The following is a 26,298-nucleotide window of genomic DNA, read 5'->3' as shown; positions in this document are numbered from 1 at the left end:
GCCAAACCCGGACGCGCTGGCTCTCAAAGACATGGAGTCACACTCGCTGGGCACGCACAACCCCCTGCGTGCAATGCACACGTGACAATGCACCTAGGCAGGTGCTTGGGAGGGATGGACCCCAGACCCTTCAGCGCTAAGGGCATAAGCCACTGCTATTTGAGCTAAAGGACCAGAGCCATGTTCAAAGGCAATAGGCATATGCACACCAGGATGCACCCTCCGCCCCCACATGCATGCGATATCCCCTTTTCCACACATACTGACCCAAACTGGCAGCAAGGGGAGGGGGGCAGGCAGAAGAAGCAGCCATCTAAATATTTACCTAATTGATGAAAGATACTTTTCTACAAAATTTTTCCTCTTGCTCAGGGATTCCCCCGCCTCTGCCCAAAGCACCCTCGCTGTCCACTATGTCACCAAAGAAGGATTTCTCCCTGTCAGACTGGAGATTAAAATGGATAGATGTGTGGGAATCAGCTGCCAGAATGGAAATGACTTAAGAAAGCTGCTGATTTCTATCGTGCTGCCCATGAAAACAGCAAACGTAAATCTGCTGCTTTTCATGGAAAAGCATGAGTCAAAGTAGCACTTAGAAACTTCACTTTATCTCCTCTCCAGTGTGACTCATGCTCGTCAGCGCCAGTGTCTCGGTAAAGAGGGACTGTGATAAATAACAACGACGATCCCTCGTACGGTTCATCCAAAGATCTCAGAGCATTTGCAAAAAGCATTACTACCCCCAATTCCCATTTTATGGGCAAGGAAACTGAGATACAGCGATAACACAACTTGCTCCCTAGTTCACAGTAGGCGCAGACCTGGGAGGAGACCTCAGGTGTCCTGACTCATGCTCTCCTGGTCTAACCAGTAGATTTTGTTGCATCCCTTCTGGTTTTTGCTGGGAGTAGAAACCCCACTGTTGACCAGCGATGATGTTCAGCTAACACAGAGCGGAGAGAGATTGCACGGTACTGTGTTCATTTGAAATTTCCCCCACATCCCACTTCCTTTGACAGCCCTATAATAAATTCAGTGACCTGTGGGCAAAGTTGTTACAGTTCACAAGATTAGGGCTGGACTGTGATGCTAGCCCCAGCCCTGATCAAGGTATGATGTGTGAACTGCTCCACTGAAACAGCAGGCCCAGGAGGTGCTACGGCTCAGGCCTGGTCTACACTATGGAGTTAGGCCTAACTCTCTAAGCGTCTACACTAAAATGGGGCTCCCACCGATGTGACATGCCCATTAATTGACTTAACTCCCCCTCTGGGAGAGGCAGAGCATTTCGGGCAATGTCGTTAGGCTGACGCAGTGCCAGCACAGACGCTGCATTGCTGACATTAACAGTTGCTGCCTTTCAGAAACCATCCCACAGTGCTCACACAGACAGTAAAATCAGTGCAAGCGCTCCTGGGGAGGACGCCTGCCGCTGACACAAGGAGCGTAGCACGGCCGGTGTGTAAACCGTCTGCTTCACTGTATTATTACTGTAAGCACCTCGGAGCCTTGGTTACGGAGCAGGGACCCCATTGTGTGTACAAACACACAACAAAAAGCGTTTACTGTCTAAGTATAGGAAAAGAGACACCGGAAGGAGACAGACCAATGGGGGAGTACAAGGAAACAATGAGACAATCTTGGGCACCTTGATAAGCCGTCGTCTCAGCACACCCGTCTAACACATGCTGAGCAAACCAGTTCATTTCACAGGGCTGTCACTCGGGGACTGGCATATGCCAGTCCATTTCTCCTGCTGTAACAGAACTTGGAGGCAAAGCACGGGTCTCTTTACTGCAGGCAAAAGGGACTTTCCTTGCTAGAGTCTGTTCTTTTCTACTGGCACATCAGGACATTTGACTCACTGAGGAGGTGTTTGCATAACGTGCATTATGTAGGAGGGCAATTCCTGCTATTTTCACAGCTGATGGCAGTTCTGGATATGGTGTAATGTCGATACACTGAAGAGGAAATGCATTAGAGGGTCAAACTACAGCTGTCTGCAGTAGTTTTCTGCACCTGCAATTGTTTGTAAAGAGGAAGCATTCCTGGTGGGTGTCTTGGCTCATGCTGGCAGTGATGGATTGAATCGGTATGGGGTCGTTATGCCATATCAGCACTTCTCTGCTGGCTCCTTACTTTCTACAGCATTTCGAGTTTTCACGTTGGAAAAATAAAGTCTGTCTTGTTCTGACGGTTACAAAGGAGATGTGCCTAATAAGAGCTGATGCACTGTCAGAGTATAGTAAAAGGTGTATTCATAACTGGGGTGAAGTCACTTGGGGTAAAACAGCAGTGAAGACAGGGCAATTTGGCTTTTCACTTGGGTTGGCAGCATGAGCACAAGCCAAACGGGCAGCCTGATTATCCTTGTATTGCTAACCTGAGGTAAAAGATGAGTTGCTCTGTCTTTCCTGCTAGTTTAACTAGGGTGAGCTAATCTGAGTTAAGGATGCACCTTTTTTTGGCAGTGTAGACATACCCAAAGCCCTGCTCTCTTTTGAGTTGGTAGGCACACACTCTGAAATATTAGTGCTGGGAAAGGTACAAGCTACTCTGATCATCTCTAAAGAGGTTTCAGCTCTGAAGACTCATAGAATATCAAGGTTGGAAGGGACCTCAGGAGGTCATCTAGTCCAACCCCTGCTCAAAGCAGGAAATCCCCAGACAGATTTTTGCCCCGGATCCCTAAATGGCCCCCTTGAGGATTGAACTCACAACCCTGGGTTTAGTAGGCCAATGCTCAAACCCCTAGAGCTATCCTTCCCCACCTCATGATGGCAGCATAACTAGTTCCCATAATTTTAGCTGAAACACTGAGCTGTTTTGCAGCTGCGTGGGTGGAACTAAAATAAAAGTCCTCCCTCCCTCCATCTTCTGCCTCCCAGGGCACCCTTCGCACAGGTCTGAGAGATGGAAACTATAGGTAACGCATATGCAAGGGAACGGGCAGGAAAGATCTACTGGGAAATCTTTGTAATCTACAGGGACCCATCAGAGGCTGCCAGATAAAATCAGCATCAAAATCAGTGGAATTTGCTTTGGAAAAGTTAACTAAAATCTGGTCCATGAGCACTCTGTCACCCCTTCCCCTGTGACCCATGGACAATCTAAATACCTCACTGCTGACACCTAGCACTGCCTGCTCTCTTGCAGTATGCGTCCATGGAAGTGAGCAGCGCTTCCCATGTTTACTAGATCCCCAGTGATACACTGCAAGAGAGAATGCCAATGGCTTACAACACACGGGAAGATGGCCACGTTACTGCAGAACTCTCAGCCTAAGCTCTGTGCCCCAGAAATGCACCGAAAGAGAAGCTGTGGGAGGACAGAAGCCCTGGAACAGTCAGAATAGAGGAAGGAGCAGAGAGAATGGCTCGGCCTGTGCCCCTGTCTTAGCCAAGGGAGAAAAATGAACAGTCCCTCAGATACCATGCTATAAGAACCCAAATTGAGTCAATTCAAGACGTCCCAGCTGAAGCAAGAAGACTGTAGCGTGCAGTGTGCTCCTCACATAGCATTGAATTGCAGCTCCTGGTTTAGCTGGGAAGGCGAGAGAGGCAACGTCCTATGCACTCCAGGCATCTTCCTTCAGTGTTCTGATCTCTCTTCACAATAAAGTTACGGGAAAGAAACGCACGGAGAGCTTTTACGGATGTCCTTCCGTTACCTCCCCATTGTGAAATGGCTCCCAGAAGGATACAGATAGCCTGGCCAGCGCCAGCCTACGCCTGTCCCGAGCAGCAAGTGTCACAACACAACAGCTGCCATCAGCTTGTCCTCCTCTTCAAAAACTAAGCACAAATAAAGAGCACTTTTCTTCCTTGTCTGTTGACACAGCTGGGAGGACAGCAAGCCAATAGGCTCCACATACTGGCTTTGTAGCTCAGGCAGAATTGGAATAAGCAAACCTCTGTCTAGCTCACATGAGCTTCCTGGGAAAAAGCCCCTCAGATGTCCCCTTCCTCCATCAAGGGGATTGGTTGAACTTCCCAGCTCATTAGGAGCAATTTAGGTCAATAGGAACAACATGTCTCCCCAATCGACTCCCAGGTCCGTCCTGTCCGATTATACAAGCCCCAGAAGGGAGCACTTCTGGTAAGTCAACATATGGCTATGGAACGCAGAACGCAGAGGTTTCTAGCCACGTTCACAGCTGTGCAGGGACCTCCCCTGCCCAGCCAGCTAGGGAATTCCCTCCTGTATCTCATCTTCCCAACAGGAAGACCGGGCAATCATTTTGAGTATCTGCCCCGCGAGGCACTGTCAACGTCATGACATCCTGCCAACATTGTCCCAGCATATTGGTGTCACCACATGATGGTTAGCCATCTTCACCCCTGAGGCTACATCGTCACTGTGCGCTGTTGCAACATGGCCCGGCTGTGGCGCTTCACGGCTACCGATGAGTGAGTTATAAATGCTTAGCGCTGGCAGATGTATTAAGGCAAAGGCATGACAGACAATACATCCGTCCATCTCCCTAGTGGAGCAGGTCATCATAAATGCCCTACACCTTTGACCCCATCTGCTTCTGGGTGCACTTCTAGGCACTGGGCAAAGACCAATATCGTTTGATACCTGGCTATTTGATAGACCATCTATTTCCCAGCGCACCACCACAACAGGTGTATTTATTTGTCTGACAGCCCCTGGAAATACACTTGAGGCACCTGGGTACATTCTGTAGGCAGGTGCACGGGCTGATGACCACTTGGAGACTGGAGGTGAAATTCTGGCCCTACTGAAAATAACGGGAGTTTTGCCATTAGTTTCAATGGGGTCCAAGATTTCACCCTGGGGGTTCTTGGTGGAGGGCCCCAAACTGGAATTTGTTCTCTCCAGTGAGCTGGACTTTGTTGGCTTTCAGAGCACATGTGGAAGGCCCAGTGTTTTGGCCAACCCTTTGTCTACACGGGTAAACCTTAAGGCATAGCCTCTTCTCTATCTCTTTTTTGATTCCTGTTTTAGAATTTCTCACACTGGTTAGATGCTTAAAGCGCATATTTTATTGTAATTTATTCTCATTGCATCTACAGGCACATTAAAGACATGTGGAGATCAGTTAATAAACCATAGTGGCTCGTTACACAGTTCTCAGTCAATAAGCCACCGTATTCATGGCATGCATGTTCATAGATGCGAAGGGACATCGTTGCAATTCTCTGTGATTTTAGTTGGGATGAAGTGGTGTTTCTTCTGGCAGATAGATTCTACCCTGCAAGAAAAAATGTGGGGTCTGATCCTGCAAACATGTAAAAATATGTGTAATTTTGATCGTGTGAGCAGCTCCATCAAGTTAAAGGGGACTTGCTCTGTGAGTAACATCGCTCACGTGCTTAAATGTTGGCAGCACTGGGTTCTTGGTTTTAGTGCATTTGCCCCAGGTAAATTCCCACCGATGGAAGCTGCCTTTTTGGTTTTGGAAAACGTCAAAACAGTTCTGGCTTTCAAATCTGTGAGCTCATAGGCCACATCAGCTTCACTGACTTCCATGGAGCGGTGCTGATTTCCACCAGTTGAGGATCTGGCCCCATGTGTTTGCAGGGAAGAGGGAAGAAGGTAGCCTTCTGTCAGTTTGCCACCAGTGTCAGTTACACAGAAACCCACACACATTCCCCCTTTTAACACTCCTGCCTCCCTATTTTCCCCTCTGCTAGCCTGGACTTTGGTCTTGGACCCTGCAGCCAGATTATTTCATACATGCGCCTGTCCTACAAAACAAGGAGCAAACTGGAAGCAGATCCTTGCTCAGGGGACTGGACCCAGGTTTCCCTGCCACAGTGTGTGAGCAAAGTTTTCCAAGGGATGGGACATAGAAAGATTCATTCAGCCCCTTGTGAAGCGGAGCAACTAGGGGGTCCCTGGATAATACCTCAAAGGTTTCAGATTAATCTCTCATGGAAGTCAGCGGAAATTTTGTCATTGACTTTCATGAAGCCAGGCTCAGGATCTTGGATGAGCCTGGATGGCCCAGTTGTGTGATTGGTGGGCTTGTTCCTCTTTGCCTCGGGGCTCCGAGACAAGGAACTAATGCAAAGCATGCCTTTATCTCCCTTCCTCTATGGAATGACAGAGGCAAAGCAACCAAATGCATCTTTGAGAGAGCTATAAATTTCATTTCCTTTGAAACCATTTGCTTCCACTTATAACTCAATGGAAATCCTGCATTGCTGGCAAGGTTGTGACTTCATTTGCCCTCTGATCAATGTATATACCCCAAAGCTGAGCTTTCTGGATGAACGTAAAAGTTCATGGACAGAGATGGGGCGGGGCGGGGGGGGGGAGAGGGGAGAGATAACTGTGAAAAATTCTTAGGGAATTAAGGGCCTATTTCCATCTTCCTTGCGACCTATCAAGCGAGGGGTACCATCCACTCTATGGTGGCCTCAGCTGCACAATGAAAAGCTGCTTTTGTTCACGGTGCAAAAGTTCATCTCTGGAAGCTCCTGGGATGTGGAAGCTGAGAAAGCCATTCTTGATGAATGCTGACTTACTGCATGAGGATGGCTCAGGTACTGCGTGGTCCATCAGGGCTGAGGAAATGGATAATCTCCATTTTACCAGGGGGTTGATTATAAGGCCTGCCAGGGGGAACAGCTGGCCGAGTGTAGCTCAGCACAGCTCCTAGCAGCTCTGCCAGGGGATGGGGCTATTTAGGTCCACTTAAAGAGACACAACTGCTGTCTGTGGGCCATGAGTCTCAGCTACAGTGATAAGCTTGGACTATAAACAGTAGGAGGATACCTGGCTGCTGGACAAGCTGCACGCCACCCCCTGTGCTGTCAGACGTGCCAGTGTATATTTCAGGCCTGCATCTCCCATGGTGCAAAATGTACCAGGTACCTCTGACAAGAGTGCATCTCCTTTGCTGCAGAAGGAAAGAAGTATATCTGGCAAGTGGACACTCACCGTGTTGGTGAATGTGCCAGGTACATCACTCCCCTGTAATACTGAACAAATCAGATACATTCATGAAGTGCCCTCAACTACGGTCCTGCCACATGCACCTCCTGTGCTAGTGAACACATCTGGTAGCATCTGGACACGGTACTGATTCGGGGTGATCATTTATTACGTGTATTGCAGGAACAGGGATCCGATCACGGCCCCACTGAGCTACAGAATGACACACCCAGAGAACAAAAAGCAATCCCTGCCCCAACGAGTATGCAATCGAATGCCAGCACGGGATCCATCGTATAGGATTTCAGCAGGATGTAAATCAAAGCAGGGTGCAGGGCACAGGGCTAAAGCTGATCCTACTCAACACCCCGTGTTCATATCGAAAGCTCCTGAATGAAAAGCCTTGGCTGAAATAAGCCAGGCACTTGCTGCCCACGCAACAGTTTGACAGCCTCAGTGCAAGAGACCAGTGAGAGATGCACAGGCAAGGAGGTGGCCGTGACAGCCTGGGGATCTCATCACTCACTCACAGGCAGGTAGCACATGTCATCCCCTCTGCTCTGCTGAGTCGCTGTGTTGTATTACATCCCCTACATGTCAGCCAAGACGGTGAACCAGTTCATCCTTCTCCGCTTCGGCACCATCCCTTGTGTGTCTCAGCTGCAATGGGGATAGGAGTGAATTTAATCCAATTTCATTCCTTTGAACGCCTCTACAGCCCCTTCACCCTCCAAGCCCTCTGGCCACAAAGAAAAGGTTCTTAAATGAACTCCCAGATAACTAGCTGCTGGCCTGGGGAAACACCCACAAAACTAGGGACTGAAAGACAACTGCACATACCCCCTTGTTCTAGCTTACACCCGGATGTCCCACATACACCACTTAAGAGCATCTGATTTAACAGATTAACCTACGTGCCACACAGGAATCCTGCTGTCCCAGTTTGGCTCTCGAAGTGTTACTGCTCTCTAGTGGCTGGTCCCCGGAAAGGACAAGGGAGCTGCTATTCCTAAGAGAAATCTTCCTTAGCTCAAGTGGTAGAGGCCTGTATTTCTGAAGCTAAGGGGCCAAGTACTGCTAGACATGAAATAATAGCAAGAGAAAGCAATGCAGGTTGTCAGACTCCAGGGAAGGTGGATCTGAGAGAAGAGGGAGTCACCAGGCAAAGAATGGGCTCAAATTCTACCACGGAGGGAGAAATCTTGCAAGGAGAAGTGGGAAATAGTTTTTAAACAACTGGCAGAGGAGCCAGGACAAGCGCACCAGAGCAGCAGCTCTGCCTGCAACCGACTCTCACTCATGTCGTTCCCGGCTTTCCAGAGGAGGAAGATGACTGAAAGCAGTCAAAGGCACAGTGGGGAAGGAGGGACAGTGAGTACACAGCACTTAGTTCACCCAAGCGACATGCCAATGGTAGTTAGTTAATTAACTAATCCTCTGAGGGAGAGCAGTAGCGTCATGGCCACATGGAGAAACCGAGAGATGACCAGACTGGGCCAAGGCCTCACAGTGAGCCCAGGGCAGAGTTGGGAGTAAAACCCAGGAGGTTGTGGCTTTGCCCTGCTTGTGAGGCCAAATGGTCTATTTCCATTGAGAAAGATACCAGCCGAATTACCAGGTTCATGTAGCGGACATGTCCTTTCAACACACACTAGGAGGAGGATGGGAGTGAGTGAAGCTTAAATAGTGTCAGGTCAGAGTCATGCTGACCAGATAGTGGCAGGTGTCCCAGTAATACCGCTATTTAAAATAAACACACCAGGTAATGACAGATCAAATGAGGGGGGAAGTGGGCGGCCCACCTGGGAGAAAGCAGAAACCAGTGCAAATCTCTTACCTGGGTCTGAAACTGCCCCATCCATGCCTCCCCAAAACAAAACAGACTAAAGCTTTATGAAGCCCCCACCAGAGATTAGATGATGAAGCCAGTGATTGAAAATGTAGATAAGTGTAAGGCAGGAGGCAAGTGGAAACAGCAGAAACAGCCTAATTAACGGAGCAGTCATGGAGGTCATGAACTATAAAAGATTTAGAGTTTGCTTCAGAAAAATTCCTGACAGCCCCAGCCGAGTTAAAAAGAAAGGCCCCCATGCTCCCCAGTGCCAGGATCACTCAGTGCACTGCATGCGATGTTATTACCTACTCGGAGAATGGCTGGGCTGTTGCATGCGTACAATTCGTGACATGTAAAAAAAGGAGAAAATGGCTAAGAACTTAAGACCAGGACAGTAACAGATGGTGAAACCCAGTGATGATTGAAGCTGGTGATATTCTGAACCCAAACACTTCTCAACCATGCTCATAGCTGTTCCCATTGCTTTACACTGACTCAAAAAACAGTCTAGGCTTCAGAGGGACACGCAGACAAGTGAATCCTGGAATCTAATGACAGAGATTATAGGTACTGCAGTGTCCCTGGGCTCAACCATGGACCAGAGCCCTTTTTTGCTAGGTGCTGTCTAGGCACGGAACAAAAAGATGGTCCTTGCCCCAAAACGCTGGCAATCTAACCATGGGAGAAATTTACACCTCTGATTCTCAACAGCCCCAGCCCACCCGTGTAAATCAGAGCAGCCCAGGTGCTGTTCTAACTTACACCAGCTAGCTATGGCTGCTACGGGTATGTCTGCCCAGTTCATGGGAGGGAGCTTCCTAGCCCAGGCTGACAGAGTTGGGCTTGCAGGGCTCATGCTCTACAAATAACAGCCCTTTGGAGCCCAAGCTCCAGCCCACCCTGCCAATTCACAGCGCTGTCTGCAGAACTATCTAGTGTGAGCACTGCTGGCTCATGCTGATGGAGCTGGGCTGGGAGACTTTCTCCTGCAGGCTGTGTAGACATACCCCATGGGACCGTATACGGGTGTGAATTACTGGCGCACAGGTACACCCCACCCCACCCACTCCCGTCCTCAATATACCCCCAAGCCTTGGGTGGGCAGTTGGCCTAAGAATCACCTACACCACTTTATTACAGCGGAGAGCCCCCTTATGCGGGCAGAATGCCCCACTGGCCAGTTGGGGTCAGATTCTGTCACTTTGCAGCATTGGGTGTCACACAATGTGTCAGGAACAAGAGGAGACAAAGGAGCTAAGATGGGGAGATGCATCAGAAGAAAGAGCAGGGCTGCAGCTACTGTAGCAGGCCTCCATTCTGCTTCATCTAGAGCAGTGGTTCTCAGCTTTCCAGATTCTCATTTGTCTTGCGTCCCCCCAAGTTTTGCCTCACTTAAAAACTTACAAAATCAGATGTAACAATTCAAAAGTGTCACAGTGCACAATTACTGAAAAACTGCTGACTTTCTCTTTTTCCTCATATAATTATAAATCAATTGTAATATGCATATTGTACTAACGTATAGCGTATAGTATACAGAGCAATGTAAACGAGCCATTGTCTGTATGGAATTTTAGTTTGTCCTGACTCTGTAGTGCTTTTTAGGTAGCCTGTTGTAAAACTAGGTAAATATCTGGATGAGTTAATGTACCCCCTGGAAGACCTCTGCATACCCCTGGTTGAGAGCCACTCATCTAGAATACGGCATGTCCTCTTGTTTCCCCACCCCATAGTGATTGCCCTGGAGAAAGTGCACTCTCAGCGTGACCTGGGTTGATTCCAGATTGGAGAAAGCTCATGGGAACAGAGCCAGATAAGGAGAACTAGGGGAAGTCATGGTGGGAATTCCTCAAGTGGAATGAAATACAAGGTTCTCCTCGGCGAGAGGTTCAGAATCCAGAGGGCATGCTAGCAAGAGACAACGATGGCACTCAGGCAACGCTGTTCCCCCCAAGATAACATAGAAGGGCAAATAAAGCCCCAGCATAAAGAGGCAGAACTCCCAGCAACTTCAGGAGGAGCTGCAGCTACCTATCCCAGGGCTGTATTTGCTCCCGAGAGATTGCACAGCCATGCTCATGACCAGCTCCTGGAATTGGCAGGGTGTTGGCTACATATCAGTGATTCCTCCAACAGCACCGCTGGGAATATCCACACAGAGCACATTGCACATCTCTCCCCTGGGACTGCAGCCATGCGCCTTCTTGTCCATATCTTTGGTGCTACGTTTAATGCCCGTGCAAGAAGCCCGATTGACAGCCCTGCAGACCAAAGGCTTCTCTCTGACCTCAGAAGAGAAACAGCGATAGGGAGCAGCAGCATATTCCCCATTAATTCCCCCCAATACGCCTCAACCGTGGCCTAGAGTCCCTTCTAGAGATAAGAGAGAGGTTCACTTTCCATGGCCCTTTCAGTCCTTGGACAACACAAAGGTAGGGACCAGTTAGTGCCATTTGGGTTATTAATTCCATGAGCCACTGAGCCAGAGAAAGAAGCTGATCCTGAGGCAGAAGCATCAATGTTCCATGGGAAAGTGTTTCTTCACTCTTGTCTCATCCAGCTGGAGCTGTAGGTGGAAGCTAAGAAACACCTTATGGAGGGCTGTTCTGGTGAGTTTCCAATTCCCTTTTACACACGCCTGAGGTTTGGTCAGGAGTATCTGAATGTCTGGATATTTATCCAGGGCTGACCCAGACCTGGAGCCTTTGCAGGATCCCCCACTCTGAGGAACCACACACCAAAAAAAATAAATCATCACACTGGGGCAAGGTTTGTTCCCCCCACCCCCAGTCACTGCACTGCTTTACAGCTGTCTGCCATCCCTTCCAATCTCAGCAATGTGTGCAGGCCCACTCTGCCGGGCAGGCAGGGGGACAGGCATTGTGTAATCAGATGCAGCGCCTACCACTGCAGCCACAGTCAGTTGAGAGGTCTTTCTAATAAAATGCCAGCAATGCCAGCTAGAGGAATCTCCGGCTGCCGAAATGGAGCACATAGCTTGTTCCAAATGTAGCTCCTGGCTGAAGTAGTCAGAGAGGCAGTTCACACAGAGGGAATTAGGCCACTTGTACGTTACCTTTGATTTTTTTCCCCCTTGGGTCTGCCATTATTTTCATTGCTTACTCATTAAGTAGCATTGATTTCAGCCTCCAGTTGCCCATCTCACAGCAATTTGTTAGGCTGCTTCAATGGACTTCTAGTTCCCTATTAGTCGATCCATCTGAAAACAGTTTCTTCTCCTAGCACCAGTGCAAACAAGACGCCCAACACCTACACAGCAGGGAGGGAAGCCAGGGTCAGAGACACTGTTTTCTGAAACCAATATGTGGCTACAGTTACACTAAAGGGACCTTTAAATAAAACACATGCCCCTGAAAAACATTTCTTATGTATCTTACATAGCACCACAGATGATGAGAATGGAGAGACTATTAAGCACCTGATTTATGTGTCATCCTTTACTAGGCTGCTAGTGTGCACAAGCCAGTGTCTGTCATGCTGACCATTCCTGTCTCATTGTTTTCTTGTGCTCTCCTGTTGGTCTCTATGTTGTCTCTTGTCTTATAATTACATTGTAAGCTCCTTGGGGCAGAGACTGTCTTTTTTGGTCGGTTTGTACAGCACCTGATACAGAGAGGTCCTGGTTCATGACTGAGCAAAAACTGAAAATATCGACCCCTCCATTTCTGGTCATTTGAAACATTTTTGTTTTGATCAAATTGAAAACGTTTCAACCTCCATTTTCAAAAATGTGCAGTTACAGGATAATGTACCAGATACTACAAAATAGACAAACCGAAACCAGAAGCCGTGAAACATTGAAATGCTTCACAAAATTGGGTCTATTTCATTGGAATTGTGTTGAGGAAAAAACCTAGTGCCTGGAAGAAATTGCAGCAAGCCAGAGAGAAGACAAAAGTTAGCAATACACGTCCATGCATGATTGTGGACACACCACGTCCTCCAGAGAGCTCCAGCTTTTTCACTAACTAAAGCTCAAGGAATTGTATGGATCAAGTCCAACATTTCATCCGCTTTAAGCAGGCTGGCTGAATCATTCATTATTAATACTATTTGTTAGTTATTTAGCCTCTTTTCTGGTCCACAATTCATTTGTAAGCTGAGCCCAATTCTCTTTAACCAGGTGAATGCAATTTTAGGCTGTGGGTTATTCACAAACGTCCCCATCAGCAATTCGCTATTTGGGTGGGGACAGGTAGGTCTCATGCTATTGCTTCTGCCTTCCGACTGGATGAGTGATTCTCTTTGAAACAGGAAAATAAGGAAGAGAGATAAATGCACTTTCCGGTGTAAATGTTCAGACAAGTGATCGCTTGTGCTAAAATTTGTGAAACAATCACAATGAAGTGAACTAGCTGCTTTTCTTCACAAATCAGGGCTTTAACTATTCACCCAGCGCTAGCTGCGAGGGGGGAGGGCTCTGATTTTCAAAGGGGAGTGCTGTTAAGGATACTTAGGTGCCCAAATCCTGTTGGCTTGGGTACAATCCACATCTGTCATCTCTGAAGATTAAAATTACTATGAACAGGTTAAGTAGAACTAATATACGTGAAAGGAGGGAATCTTTCATCACACCCTTTCCCCCTCCATAAACTATAAAATTGGCATTCAAACCAGTTGAGTGTGTCCCTTTAAAATCATGGTTTATGCATCTAAATAGGGGCAATCTGTACAAAATGTCCACAGTGCGGAGGGTAGAAAGCCCCCAGAAGTTTAAAGCACAACATGAAGCCCATCATAGCTCACTTCAAAGGGCTGCAGCTTCCTACTTGATAACATCAGGAGGCAGAATCAAAGGCCGCATCCCAGGAAGTCCAGAGAGGGAAGAGACAACATAAAATCACTTCCTTGAAAGCATTTCTAGCTGCTGAAATCAAGCTGTTGGTTTACGAAAATTAAATCATTATATTAAAATGACAGATGGCGTCAAAGCACGACTCTAATGGCTTCGTGGGGTGGAGGGAAGAATTCGGAATAGCTTTCATTGGCCTAGATCACTATTTGCCCGGCTGGGAGAGCTCAGGGATCGCAGCAGATTTCAGGTGCTAGTTTAAATCTCGCCTTGCAGATAGGGCAGCAGCATCTTGTCTTGGTCAAGCTCTGTTCAGAGCCGGACCAGGGAAGGACAGAGCACAAATGGATTTGCTCTAAGACCCAGCTGTCCTTCCAGCGCTCTAAAGGGTAGTTCCATCAGCTGGGTGAGAAAAGAGGGATCCGACCATGATCTCTGCACAAAGGGCAGGGAGGGGTGTGCTGCTGAGCCGCTATGTTGGCTCTACGCCACCTGGTGCTAATAAGTTTCACTACCCTGCTCACATGCAGAATGCATCGCCAGTGAAATGAAAGCAAGCAGCACAACCATGATGGAGAGGAAGGGCAAGGAGGCCAAATGGAACAGAAAGAAGAGCAGGGAGACAGCAGAGAACTTGAGAGTGGAGAGGAGGCAGGTACTGGCTGGGACATGCAGGGTGCTTCGTAACTGACTGTAATTTACTCCTTCTGGAGGGCTATTTTCCCTCCATCGCTATCCAGCTACAGTGCTTTTGTGTAATGGTGACTATCTTAGGAGATTACAGGGGAAGACAGTGGATCAGCGTGTGTGTACGTTCAGGCTCTAAACTACACCCCTGATTTGAAGAGAGAGAGACTAGGCAGTTCCCAAAGAAAAACAGAATTGGAATGAAGATCTCAGGGTGGCCCCCCCCTCAGATTTCACAGTGGGGCCAAGAGCAGGCAGCACTCCCACGCAGCTTGCCCTGCATATCTACCATCCCCTGGAAAAAAAAAATTCCTCTTTATAAGGCAATTTCCCACCTGCCACACCGTTTTTGGTTGCAAACACAGCTGGTGCGAGTGGGGGGTGTTTGCAATCCTCTCCACTTTGGGGCATTATCAGCTGGCAGGGATCCCACTGGAGCCATGACATCAGCACCAGGGTATGTCTGCTTGCATATATCCATTCCAGCCAGAAGAGATCGGAAGGAATTGGTGCTGAATATGCAAGGGAGTCTGAGTCTGATTGTAAAATGCACAGTGGGTGGAATCACGCCTGGGGGCGAGAGAGATTCTGAGAGCTCCCCCCGGGCAAAGGAATCATCTGTTTGGGGACACCTAACAAAGGGGACAGTTCTGCAGGCCTGGAGGTGTCCCAAGAGCCACAAGGAGGATATCCACACACCGCAGGGCTGTGGTGGCTGCTGTAGCATTCATGCTGAGGGCAAGGAACTGCCTGTGTCTCCTTGGAACAGCAGTTCCATATGTAGACATACGGTCATTGCCCCCTGCCTTCTCTTGGCCTCTGCCCTCTCAGCAAGGAGCCTGAGCTTGCACAGACTCCCTCTCCACCCAATGCCATGCACATTTCCTGCCCAGCCACCCTTTCTAAACTAAGGGGGCCCAGTCGCACTGAGGTCACATGGGAGTGATGCTGAGCGAGCAGGGGATGATGCCAACTTCTCCTCCTCCAGCAGCGTTTTGTCCAAGGGTTTTCGGATGGTCTTTTCCCCTCCACCACACTAATGAGAGGGGGTGATCTGTCCCTTGGCCAGCGAGGGCTTTCTTCTTCTCCCTGACATACACAGCACCAAGAAGCACAGTCACAACTCTGCTAAGGAAAAGGCACCAAAGTGATGAATGAAAAGAATCCTAGGAGCTAAAAATCCATTCCCCTTCCCCACGTCCTCTGAACCTGACCCATGCAGCACGTGTAACAAGGGTTTCCAACCACAGGCGGCACATGAGTCTTTCGTTTGGGGAGGCTGCTCCCAGGAGTGCCAGAAATGGGAGAGACACTGGCATGCAGACCATAGCCCTGCCCCCACTCCTGCCCTTCCCCCTCATGGCCCTGCCTGTGCTCCTCCCCCATTCCACCTCTTCCTCCAAGGCCCTGCCCTCACTCCGCCTCTTCTTGCCCCTGCTCCGCCTCTTCGCCCGAGGCCCCACCTGCTGCTCGCTCCTCTCCGCGCCCTCCCCGCCATCACTTGTGCTTAAGGGGAGGGGAGGGATGGAGCAGGGGAGGGACAGTCCAGGCACTGGTGTACCCCCACACTTGTAGGGAGCTCACAGGGCACAAAGGCGGTTGGCCGGCACGCCTCCAAAGGAAGGTGACCTGCATCCAGCATCTGCCCCCTGCATGGCCAGCCTTTTTTATTTTATAGGTGCCACCCAGGTTTCCGACTCCAGCAAGGCCAACAGTGGTTTGCAGATCCATCCCACTAGCCACATTCTAAATTTAATCTGGGATCAGCATCACAATGACGATAACAAATGACCTTTAATAACGAATGGGAACCTGCACAAATCCAGAACTCTCTGAGCCAAGCTTTCTCATGAAATACCACCTGACGGGGAGCCCAGCATTGCAGCAGTTCAGGGCACTCAGGCTATCTCTACATTGCTGTGTGTGCAATCAGAGGTGTGACTGCAGTAGGCATAGACATACCAGGCCACTTTGTTTCCTGCCACGTCGGCAGGTTTGGCCGATCGCGGCTCCCACTGGCTGCGGTTCGCTGTCTCAGGCCAATGGGGGCGGTGGGAAGCCACGGCTAGCACATCCTCAGCCACTCCGCTTCCCGCTGCCGCCATTGGCCTGGGATGGCGAACCGTGGCCAGCGGGAGCCGCGATCAGCTGGACCTGCCGATGCGGCAGGTAAACAAACCGGCCTGGCCAGCCAGGGTGCTTACCCTGGCAAGCTGCGTACCAGAGGTTGCCGATTCCTGCGCTATCACAACAGAAATAATAACGAATAATAATCATGTGGTCAAGCGAGAGGGTTGTTTCCTATAACTAGGAAACAAACGATTCTGGCACCATGGACCATAACTTACTGGCCGTGCTGTGCTGTGATTGGGGCACATAACTGTCCTTTCTTTCCAGTTTCATAAGCAGCATAATACAGATTAAAAGTGAGATTGAAACGTGGCCTCTGATTTCATACCTGGCGAGAACCCCCTTTCCCACAGGAGCAAAAAAGACAAAGATCAGGCAAGGCCCAATGTCTCAAGCATGGAACATGCAAAAAGATCACACTTGGGTTTTGCTAAGGAAATTCTTGCACATTTCGTGCATGATTCTTGTGACAAGTGTGTGGGTCTTTGCACTTTGGCCAGTACGGTACAGACTCACTTGTGTAGACACAAATAACTGCCCGGATGTTTTTAAAAATGTTGACATATAAGTAGGGTGCCCGGAGAGCAAGTGTGAAAAATCCAGATCAGGGGTGAGGGTGGCAATAGGCACCTATATAAGAAAAAGCCCCAAATATCGGGACTGTCCCTATAAAATCAGGACATCTGGTCACCCTACACATCAGATGGTGCCCACAAATCTGATAGTCAGATGCCCATGTGCTGTAAAACTATGCACGCAATTATTTCTGAAAGCAGAACTGGAGGCCCAGTTGAAAAAAATTCAGGGCCCTCGTATGTTACTACGTGGGGATCAATTTGTCAACCACTAGATCTTTTCCTAAAGCATACACAGAGTTTTCTGAATCGTAATTTTCCAACAACCCACCTCCTTTTAAATTTCTTGCTTATATCCTTCCCACCTTGCTCACGCCTTGTCTGCTTATGTCGAGTCATATTGCCTTACACCTCCAATGGGCTGATGCGAGGTTGCTACCATCAGAGTGCCAAAATCCATGACAGGGCTGGAAGTACACTCCCGTCTCAGAGACCTCTTCCTTCAAGCAAGGATATGCACTTCGCTAGAAACCATGGAAACTTTCCCATGTGGCCTGCCTCCCATTTTGTAATTTATTTATTTTGCTCTGATGCCTCAAAGCGCAGGGAGGCAGCTGTTGCCTTTTCGTCTCCATCTTTTTCAATTATTGGCGCCTTACAGTCACACTGAACTTTCCTTTTTTCGCTAGTCAACTCCCAGATGAACAGCTTTGGGCAGCAGAAAGAGCAGACAGCATCTCCTGTATTACACGTATCATATGAAAAACAGATGCCACGAATATTGTTACAAATCAAAGCTGACAGGGGGACAAGAGGTTTACTTAGGGCTTGCGGAAAGGCATAGGCTCCTTCAAATGGGGTTACTGTTTGGAATCCCTTGGTACACAAATATGTAATTGTACGAGCGCTCCAGGTAGCCAGGCACTGAGAAATATTTGACATGGAGCCTGAAAAATGCCAATAATCAGACACTTGTGCATTATTCATCTTTTCCATTAGTTTTTTATAGAACTGATAACTGGAGAAGTCATTACCTGGGGAGTCCTTTATTTTTGTTAGTTTTAACTTATCACTTGCTGCATTTATACAGATGTTTCAGATTGTGCAAAGCTACTGAGCAGTTTCCACAGCTGCTTTTGCAAGGCTTCTAAGAAAAGGCGTTTTCAGACGGCGAGCTGATGGCAAGATCCTTACTGGTAAAATGCTTTAATGAACTGTCAGCTAACAGAGGGAAGGCTGATGAAACAGCCATTCTAATGTTTAGTGACAACTGTAATTTACTAATCCATCAGAAAAATAAATAGGAGCAGAGTGTAATAAAAGTGGAGTTTAATTCCAGACCTAGCTGGGGCATTAACAATGAAAGAGAGAGTCACGTTTTATAAATGACCTTTTCACGTAACTCTTGAGCCTCAAAGGAAGCAGGAGTTGGCCCGCACAAAGAATGTCTTTGAAAACTGTAAAGTCAAGACTCTTGAGCTGGGAGGTTCTAAGTCTATGATGCAGGGTGGAGGGGGTCTGTGACGAATGATACGTGGAGATGCTTTCATCCCTCTGACCTCCCGAATCAGATTGTTCAATAAAAAGCCAACGGTCCTGCCCCCAACATGAAATGGAAATGATCGTAAAAATCTCTGCTACCTATTTTCTGTGACACACGATGACAAATTTGGCCCTAGTTCTCTTCCAGTTCACTTCTCCCAGGCTACAAACCAAGCATGAGGCTTCCAAGGCAACAGAGATGAGCCTGTACCCAAACCTTAGATCCAAAACACAGATCTAAAGTTCTGAACTTAAACCTATCATGGAGATTTAGGAAAGGTTTGCATCTGACTCTGATTTCCAACCACCTGCCTGGCTGTATTTGGACCCGGGGTTTGGGTGGGTCCTTTGGAAAGATACAAGTCCTGATCCAGACCCAGGGTTAGAATCCAGGGTTTTCATTCTGGTTCCTCTCTATAAAATGATTATTTGTATTGCTGTTGCCCCTGTCTTCTATATGACAACATTCCTGATCAATGCCTTTGAGATCTCATAATCTAAGCAGGTTCCCAGTACTGAGACGGGAGATTGCAAAAGAACCCCGCCGCGGGTGCTATAGTACCACTGCACTTTTCTTCTGAAGTGTGTGCTGAAACCAATGGTTGTCATGCAATTATAAAATCAGAGGAGATGTAAAACAGATCTTGATGGCATGTGTTCTGTAACCGTTCTATGGGACTCACTGGGAACCAAGGTTATCCTGCCCACATTCCAACTTCGGTACCTATATTTTCTTTTCTTAAATACCCCTGGTAAGAATTTCTTTCAGTTGGAAAAGATACTTTTCACAACAATCGGCTCTAAATTACGGAGCAGCTTTTGTTGTTGCTTCACCCCAGAGCAGGCAGCGTTTGCTTCTGGTGGTTGAAATGATCCTGTACATAGTAGGCAGTTATGACCGTTAGGTTTGTAAAAGTGATTTGGGATTAACAGTGCAATATAAATTCAGATATTATTATTTCATGGATTTTGAGGCCACAAGGGATCATTATGATCATCTGTCTGACCCTCGTCACCCCCTGATTCCTGCATCAAGCCCAGCAGATCCTTTAGAAAGACATCCAACCTTGATTTAAAGACTCCAAGTGATGAAGAATTTACCACCTTCCTGGTAATCTGTTACAATGTTACTCACCCTCTCTGTTAAAAATGTCTCATTCCCAATTTGAATTTCACTGACTTCAACTTCTAGACACTGGATCTTGTTATGCCTTTGTTTGCCAGATTAGAGAGCCCTCTAGTATCAGATATTCTCTCCCTGAATGGGTATTTATAGATCATAATCTAGTCACCACTTAACCTTTTCTTCAATAAGATAAATAGATTGAGCTCCTTTAGTCTCTCATTGCTAGGTGTATTTTTCCAAGTATAAATCACTCTTGAACCTCTTCCCTGAATTCTTTTAAATTTTTCAACATCATTCTTAAAGTGCTGATAGCAGAAAGGGACATAGGATTCCATTTGGCATCCTCCATTCTCTGTGACCTCCCATGTAGCGTACACGCGAGGTCACACCACATGGAGGACACCATTTTGTTTTTGTACGTTGCCTGTGGAGGTGCTGCACAATTACACACACAGCCCATCATGGGCGCCAGGTTTGTATAATTTTTGGTGGTGCCCAGAATGGATCCAAGTAGAGCCGTTCCATCCACAGGACAGATCGGGGCAACCACCCCAGGCCCCGCGTTTTGGGGGCCCCCGTGCTTCAGGGGGATGCGGGGTCCAGGGTGGCCTGGGAGGCTAGTGGGGGGCCTTGTGCCAGCAGCAGCGAGTGACCCGGCTCCAGCCTGCCCCCCTCCCCCAACGTCACTAGGGGGAGGGAACAGAAGCCGGAAAGAGGTGGGAAAGGGGCTTGGGATGGATTGGGGGCTGGACAGGGGCAGGGCAGGGGCAGAATGCGGATGGGGCAGGGGCAGGGCTCCACGTACTCCTCAAGCACAGGGACCCCCAAAGCATGGGGCCCAAGGCGGTTGCCCTGGTCCATCCTATGGACGAGACTGCTCTGAGAATATAAGCCCAAACACCGGTGAAGCCGGGCCAACGTTCCTGAATATTGATGGAGCATGGGCACCATGGGACCATATAACTCACCACCTATGCAGAGGTTGGACCACTGCCAGGATTCTTGGACCTTTTTCTGATTCATCTGGTAGTAGCCACTTGTGGAGACAGGACTAGATGGACCACGACTCTGATCCAGTAAAGCAATTCCTACGTTCCTGTGAACTTGCATCTCCCTGTATTAAAATGCATATGCTTTGGAAAGCTGGGAGTAATGAAGCAGTCTAAACAGTTCTGTATCAGTGACTTGTCTCTGTTGTTATTTACCACCCCGCTAATCTTTGTGTCATCTACAAACTTTATCAGTAATGATTTATTATTTTCTTCCAGATCACTGATAAAAAATATTGAATAGCAGTGGGCTGAGAAATTCTCCATACCACAACTACATTTTGTGTTCTATCAGTTAGCCAGCATTCAAGTCATGTAATACAGATCACACAGATTTTATATAATTCTGCTTCTTAATCAGACTATTGTGGCACTAAGTCAGGGGTCAGCAACCTTTCAGAAATGGTGTGCCGAGTCTTCATTCATTCACTCTAATTTAAGGTTTCACGTGCCGGTAATACATTTTAACGTTCTTAGAAGGTCTCTTTCTATAAGTCTCTAATATATAACTAAACTATTGTTGTTTGTAAAGTAAATAAAGCTTTTTGAAATGTTTAAAAGCAGATCCAGACTAACACAGCTACCCCTCTGATACTTAAATGTTTAAGAAGCTTCATTTAAAATTAAATAAAATGCAGAGCCCCCCGGACTGGTGGCCAGGACCCAGGCAGTGTTGAGTGCCACTGAAAATCTGCTTGCGTGTCACCTTCGGCACACATGCCATAAGTTGCCTACCCCTGCACTAAGTCAAACACTTTATAGAAGACCAAATATATTATATCAACTTACTTACCTTTATCAACCAGACTTATAACCTGGTCTAAGAATGAGATCAAGATTCATTTGACAAGGCCTGATTTTCATGAAACCATACTGATTTTGTGTAAAATCCAGATCCAATGATGGAAAGTTGGAGCTAGACAAATTCAGACTGGATATAAGATACAAGTTTTTAACAGTGAAAGTAATTAACCATCGGAACAATTGAACAAGTGATGCAGTGGATTCTCCACCACTATATCATGTCCAGAAGCACCACTTCTGGAACAGGACCATGGTGCTTCAACAGAGAAAGAAGTTACAAGGGGTAAATGACTCACAGACTCATAGACTTTAAAGCCAGAAGGGACCATCATGGTCAACTAGTCTGACCTCCTTGCCCATTGCAGGCCACAGAACCTTACCCACCCACTCCTGTAACTGATCCCTAACCTCTGGCTGAGTTACTGAAATCCTCAAGTCATGATATAAAGACTTAAAGTGACTGAGAATCCACCATTTACACTAGTTTAAACCTGCAAGTGACCCATGCCCCACACTGCAGAGGAAGACGAACCCGCCCCCAAGGATCTCTGCCAATCTAACCCAGGGGGAAATTCTTTCCTGACCCCAAATATGGTGATCAGTTAGACCCTGAACATGTGGGCAAGACCCACCAGCCAGAAACCTACAGTATGACATTGTTCCAGGAAATATTACCTTCAGGAGGTGAGACCTCAAGCAATGGCTTCAAGGCACAGCGGTTTGGAAAGTTTGTTTTTTCCCTCTACCCGACATAAACAGGTGGTATGTAGCAGACAAATAATTGCTTCCTTCTTGAGCAGTTTGGCAAGCGTAGAACATTGGAACACATGCTTAGGGAATGGGGTCATTGTGAGATCTGGATTATAGCTCACCATGTGCTTCACTCAGGACAGAAAAGCAAGCTGAAAGACCCGAAAGGCCAATATTTCATCTCAACAACCCAGTGTGCCATCTCCAATGTACCTGATTTGATTACAATCTATACCATTCACATGGCTGGAAGGTGACCGCAAGGAGATTATCAAAGCATGGTATAGGCTGAAGGCAGGTGAAATACTAATTGAAAAAATATTATTAAATGGATATGGCAGATGCATGATGTCATGAAGAGCTCTATGAGACCTTGACTTATTGCTGCCTATCCATATTCCAGATCCCTATTTGAAGAAGAGATGACACCTGTGATGGGGCAAGGCCAGATGGCTACAGTAAAGTACTGAGGAACAGACATGTTAGCCTCAGGCTAACCAAATCCCTAGTACCATGGTAACCAAATGGCAGTTGCTCCAGGTTAATCAAGACACCTGGGGCCAATTGAGATCTTTCTAGAAGGCAGTGGAGATAACTACATTGATTGGGCCACTTGAAGCCAATTAAGGGCTGGCTGGAACTAGTTAAAAGTCTCCCAGTTAGTCAGTGAGTTTGGGGTGTGAAGAGCTGGGAGCAAGAGGCGCAAGGAGCTGAGAGTGAGAGGCTGTGCTGCTGGAGGATTGAGAAGTACAAGCATTATCAGAAACCAGGAGGAAGGTCCTGTGGTGAGGATGAAGAAGGTGTTTGGAGGAGGCCATGAGGAAGTACCCCAGGAAGTTGTAGCTGTCATGCAGCTGTTACAGGAGGCACTATAGACAGCTGCGATCCACAGGGCCCTGGGCTGGAACCCGGAGTAGAGCGCAGGCCTGGGTTCCCCCCAAACCTCCCAACTCCTGATCAGACACACGAGGAGCTGACCCACACTTCCACCAGGTTCCACCAGAGGGGAAGATCACTGAGGTGCGCATATCCGCCAATAAGCGCAGGACCCACCAAGGTAGAGGAGGAACTTTGTCACACACCATATTGAACAAGAGTCCCAATAAAAACTCCAGCAACAGATGAACGCTACAGGTTGCCCTGTCCTTATCAAAAGTGTGCTTAGCTCACTCTTACTGAATTCCTCAAAAATGCAGCTGACTCTTCTCAACTAGAACAGTACAAGGAATGGTCTAGAATCCCAAATAAGTGAAGAGGCCATTAAAAAAAGACATTCAGAAACACTTTAAATGAAATAAAATACTGCCCTCACTGCACTATGTCCTCACTTCTTCTCTTACTCTTTTCATAGTATTATTGTGACTGTTTCTGTATTAAGACACCAGTTTAGAATGTCACACTTGGTTAAACACCAATTAACCCCTTGGCACTAGCTAAATACTCTTCCCCATTAAGTGGAACTTTACCTAATACCGTCTCAATCAAGCGTGAGACATCACTCATTAGCATCTGGCTAACTGGTTCTCAGGGAGAGATTGCAATAATTTGTCTGTACTATTTAAGTGAGTGCTGATTAAGCAGCATATAATAATATCATTATATTAGCACTCTTGGTATTGGCACACCTATGGGATTATAGACAGGAACTATCAATATTCCTTTCATCTCCAGTAACCTATTGCATTCGTTCAAAACTTACTGAAATCCTATTGTGGTTGTCTGCGTTCAAGGGTGATATGGTAGTAAGAAGAACATACAGTCCCAACAATGTGAGGCTATGTGTGGAGAAATTTTACCAGGAATATGTGGGAATCATCCCCGACTGTGACACCCCGTAACCCTCTCCCTACTACTGCTCTGAAAGCCTGCCAATAAAAACATCATTGTATTACGAGAGCCCAAGCAGCTAGTGCCAGAGCAGTCAAAACAGCCTCCCCATTGTGTTCCTGTTGCAGAATGTTTAGTTAGGGTTTAGGTCAGTGTAAGTGTAAAACACTTCACTTCACCTCTTCGTTAACGCAGAGTGGAAATAAGAAACGTTCCACGCCATGGTTGTTTTGCACAGAAAGCCCAAGTTCTGAAGAAAAGCAATCCTGCTGCTTCTAAACCAGGGATGCTCAAACTTCACTGCACTGTGACCCCATTCTGACAACAAAAACTACTACACGACCCCAGGACAGGGGACTGAAACCTGAGCCCACCTAAGTCTCGCTGCCCTGGGTGGGGGGTAGGGGCAAAACCCAAGACCAGTGGGGCCAAAGCTGAAACCCAAGAGCTTCAGCGTCAGGTTAGGGGTCTGTAACCTGAGCTGCGCCACCCAGGGCTGAAGGTCTCGGGCTTTGGATTTGGCCCTGGGTGGTGGGGCTCAGACTTCGGCCCCAGACCTGAGCAAGTCTAATGCCAGCCCTGGTGACTCCATCAAAACGGGGCCGCGACTCACTTTGGGCTCTGGATCCACAGTTTGAGACCCGCTGTTCTACCCTATCCTTAAGCAGCACAGCTTGTAACAGAGACCTCCATGCTGAGTAAAATAGGAGCTGAAAATGACAGCATCTTGAATGTCAATGATAATTACCCCTAGAAAATACCTATTAGACAGCGTATCCACTGGTCAGAGCAGGGGGCATGAACAGTCTGGAATGACTGGGTTCCATCCCCAACTGGGCTACTTGATTCACTCTGTGATCTTGTGTCCATTACTTAACCCCTAATTCATTAACGCTTATAGAGCCTGATCCAAACCTCATGGAAGGCAATGGGAGTCTTTCCATGGGCTTTGGATCAGGCCCATAAAGAGCTACTGGGAGCATGGATTGGAAGGTGTGACGAAATGGGACTGTTCCTAATGTTTGCTCTGAATACTGTGTTGGTGCCTCAGTGTCCCCTAGGCAGTTCTTAAGTATCTGGCAGAGCAAAGGGCCAGTGCACCTAATGCCTGGCACTCTGTCTCCTAGCAACTGATGGCCTGGGCCCCTCCTCTGCAAAGGTGCCAACTGCAGGTGTTGGAGACAAAGGGATCAGGTGACCTCCTGGCCCGGGAAAGGAGCTGAGCAGAGAGGAGGGGCTGGAGGGGTTGGTTAGTCTGGAGCTACCTGGGGATAAGGAGTGAAGTGCAGACCTAGGGGTCTGGCTCACTGCCCCCCAGAATGGACCCGGCCGAGGGGTCTGGTTCGCTGTATCTACAAGCTCTGTTTTAGACCCTGTTCCTGTCATCGAATAAACCTCTGTTTTGCTGGCTGAGAGTCACGTCTGACTGCAAAGTGGGGGTGCAGAACCCTGTGGCTTCCCCCGGACCCCGCCTGGGTGGGCTCGCTGTGGGAAGCCCACGGAGGGGCAGAGGATGCTGAATGCTCCAAGGAGAGACCCAGGAGGTGAAGACGTGTGAGCTTCTTGCCCTGAACAAGTCTGCTCCGAGGGAGAGGAGGCTCCCAAAGTCCTGCCTGGCTTTGTGGGGAGCAGTTCCAGAGCATCGCCCGGGGACTCCGTGACAGAAGGTGCTATTGAGGGGCAAGATCCTGAGCGGAGGTGAGCCCCGGTAACGTCCATGAAAGTCATTGAGAGCTGTGGGTGCTCAGAGGTTCTCAGGATCACTCCCAACAATAATTAATTGTACTCATAACATGCCTTCCAGCTAAGGATCTCAAAGCACCTTACAAATTTGCGGTGGTTGGGTCAGTATTATTCCCATTTCAGATACATCAGAACGGAGGTACCAAGATATTAAGTGACTTGCTCAAGGAGCCCATCAGAGAGCCAGGAACAGAGACCAGATCTGCAAGAGAGCTCAGCACCCCGCAGCTCCCATCGAAAACCTGGACTCTTTTTTCAGGTGCCCGACTGAACGAGAGCTATCGGAAGCTGAGCTCTTTCGAAGCAGAACTTCTGACTGCCAGTCCAGTGCTGTCACTGTAATAACATCCTTTCTCTTTCTTAACACATTTGCTTCAGAACAGGCATACCAGAACAGATGACTGGTACTGTGTCTTCAGCTGTGGCCTATAAGGAATGTTTGAGAGGAAAGTGTAAAGTGACACCAAAAGCGCGTGTCGTAACTGCTGTACAATCCCATGGTGGGCAGGGCA

Source organism: Chelonoidis abingdonii, chromosome 19, assembly GCF_003597395.2.
Source record: "Chelonoidis abingdonii isolate Lonesome George chromosome 19, CheloAbing_2.0, whole genome shotgun sequence".
NCBI lineage: Eukaryota > Metazoa > Chordata > Testudines > Testudinidae > Chelonoidis > Chelonoidis abingdonii.
This window is presented reverse-complemented; position numbering follows the sequence as displayed.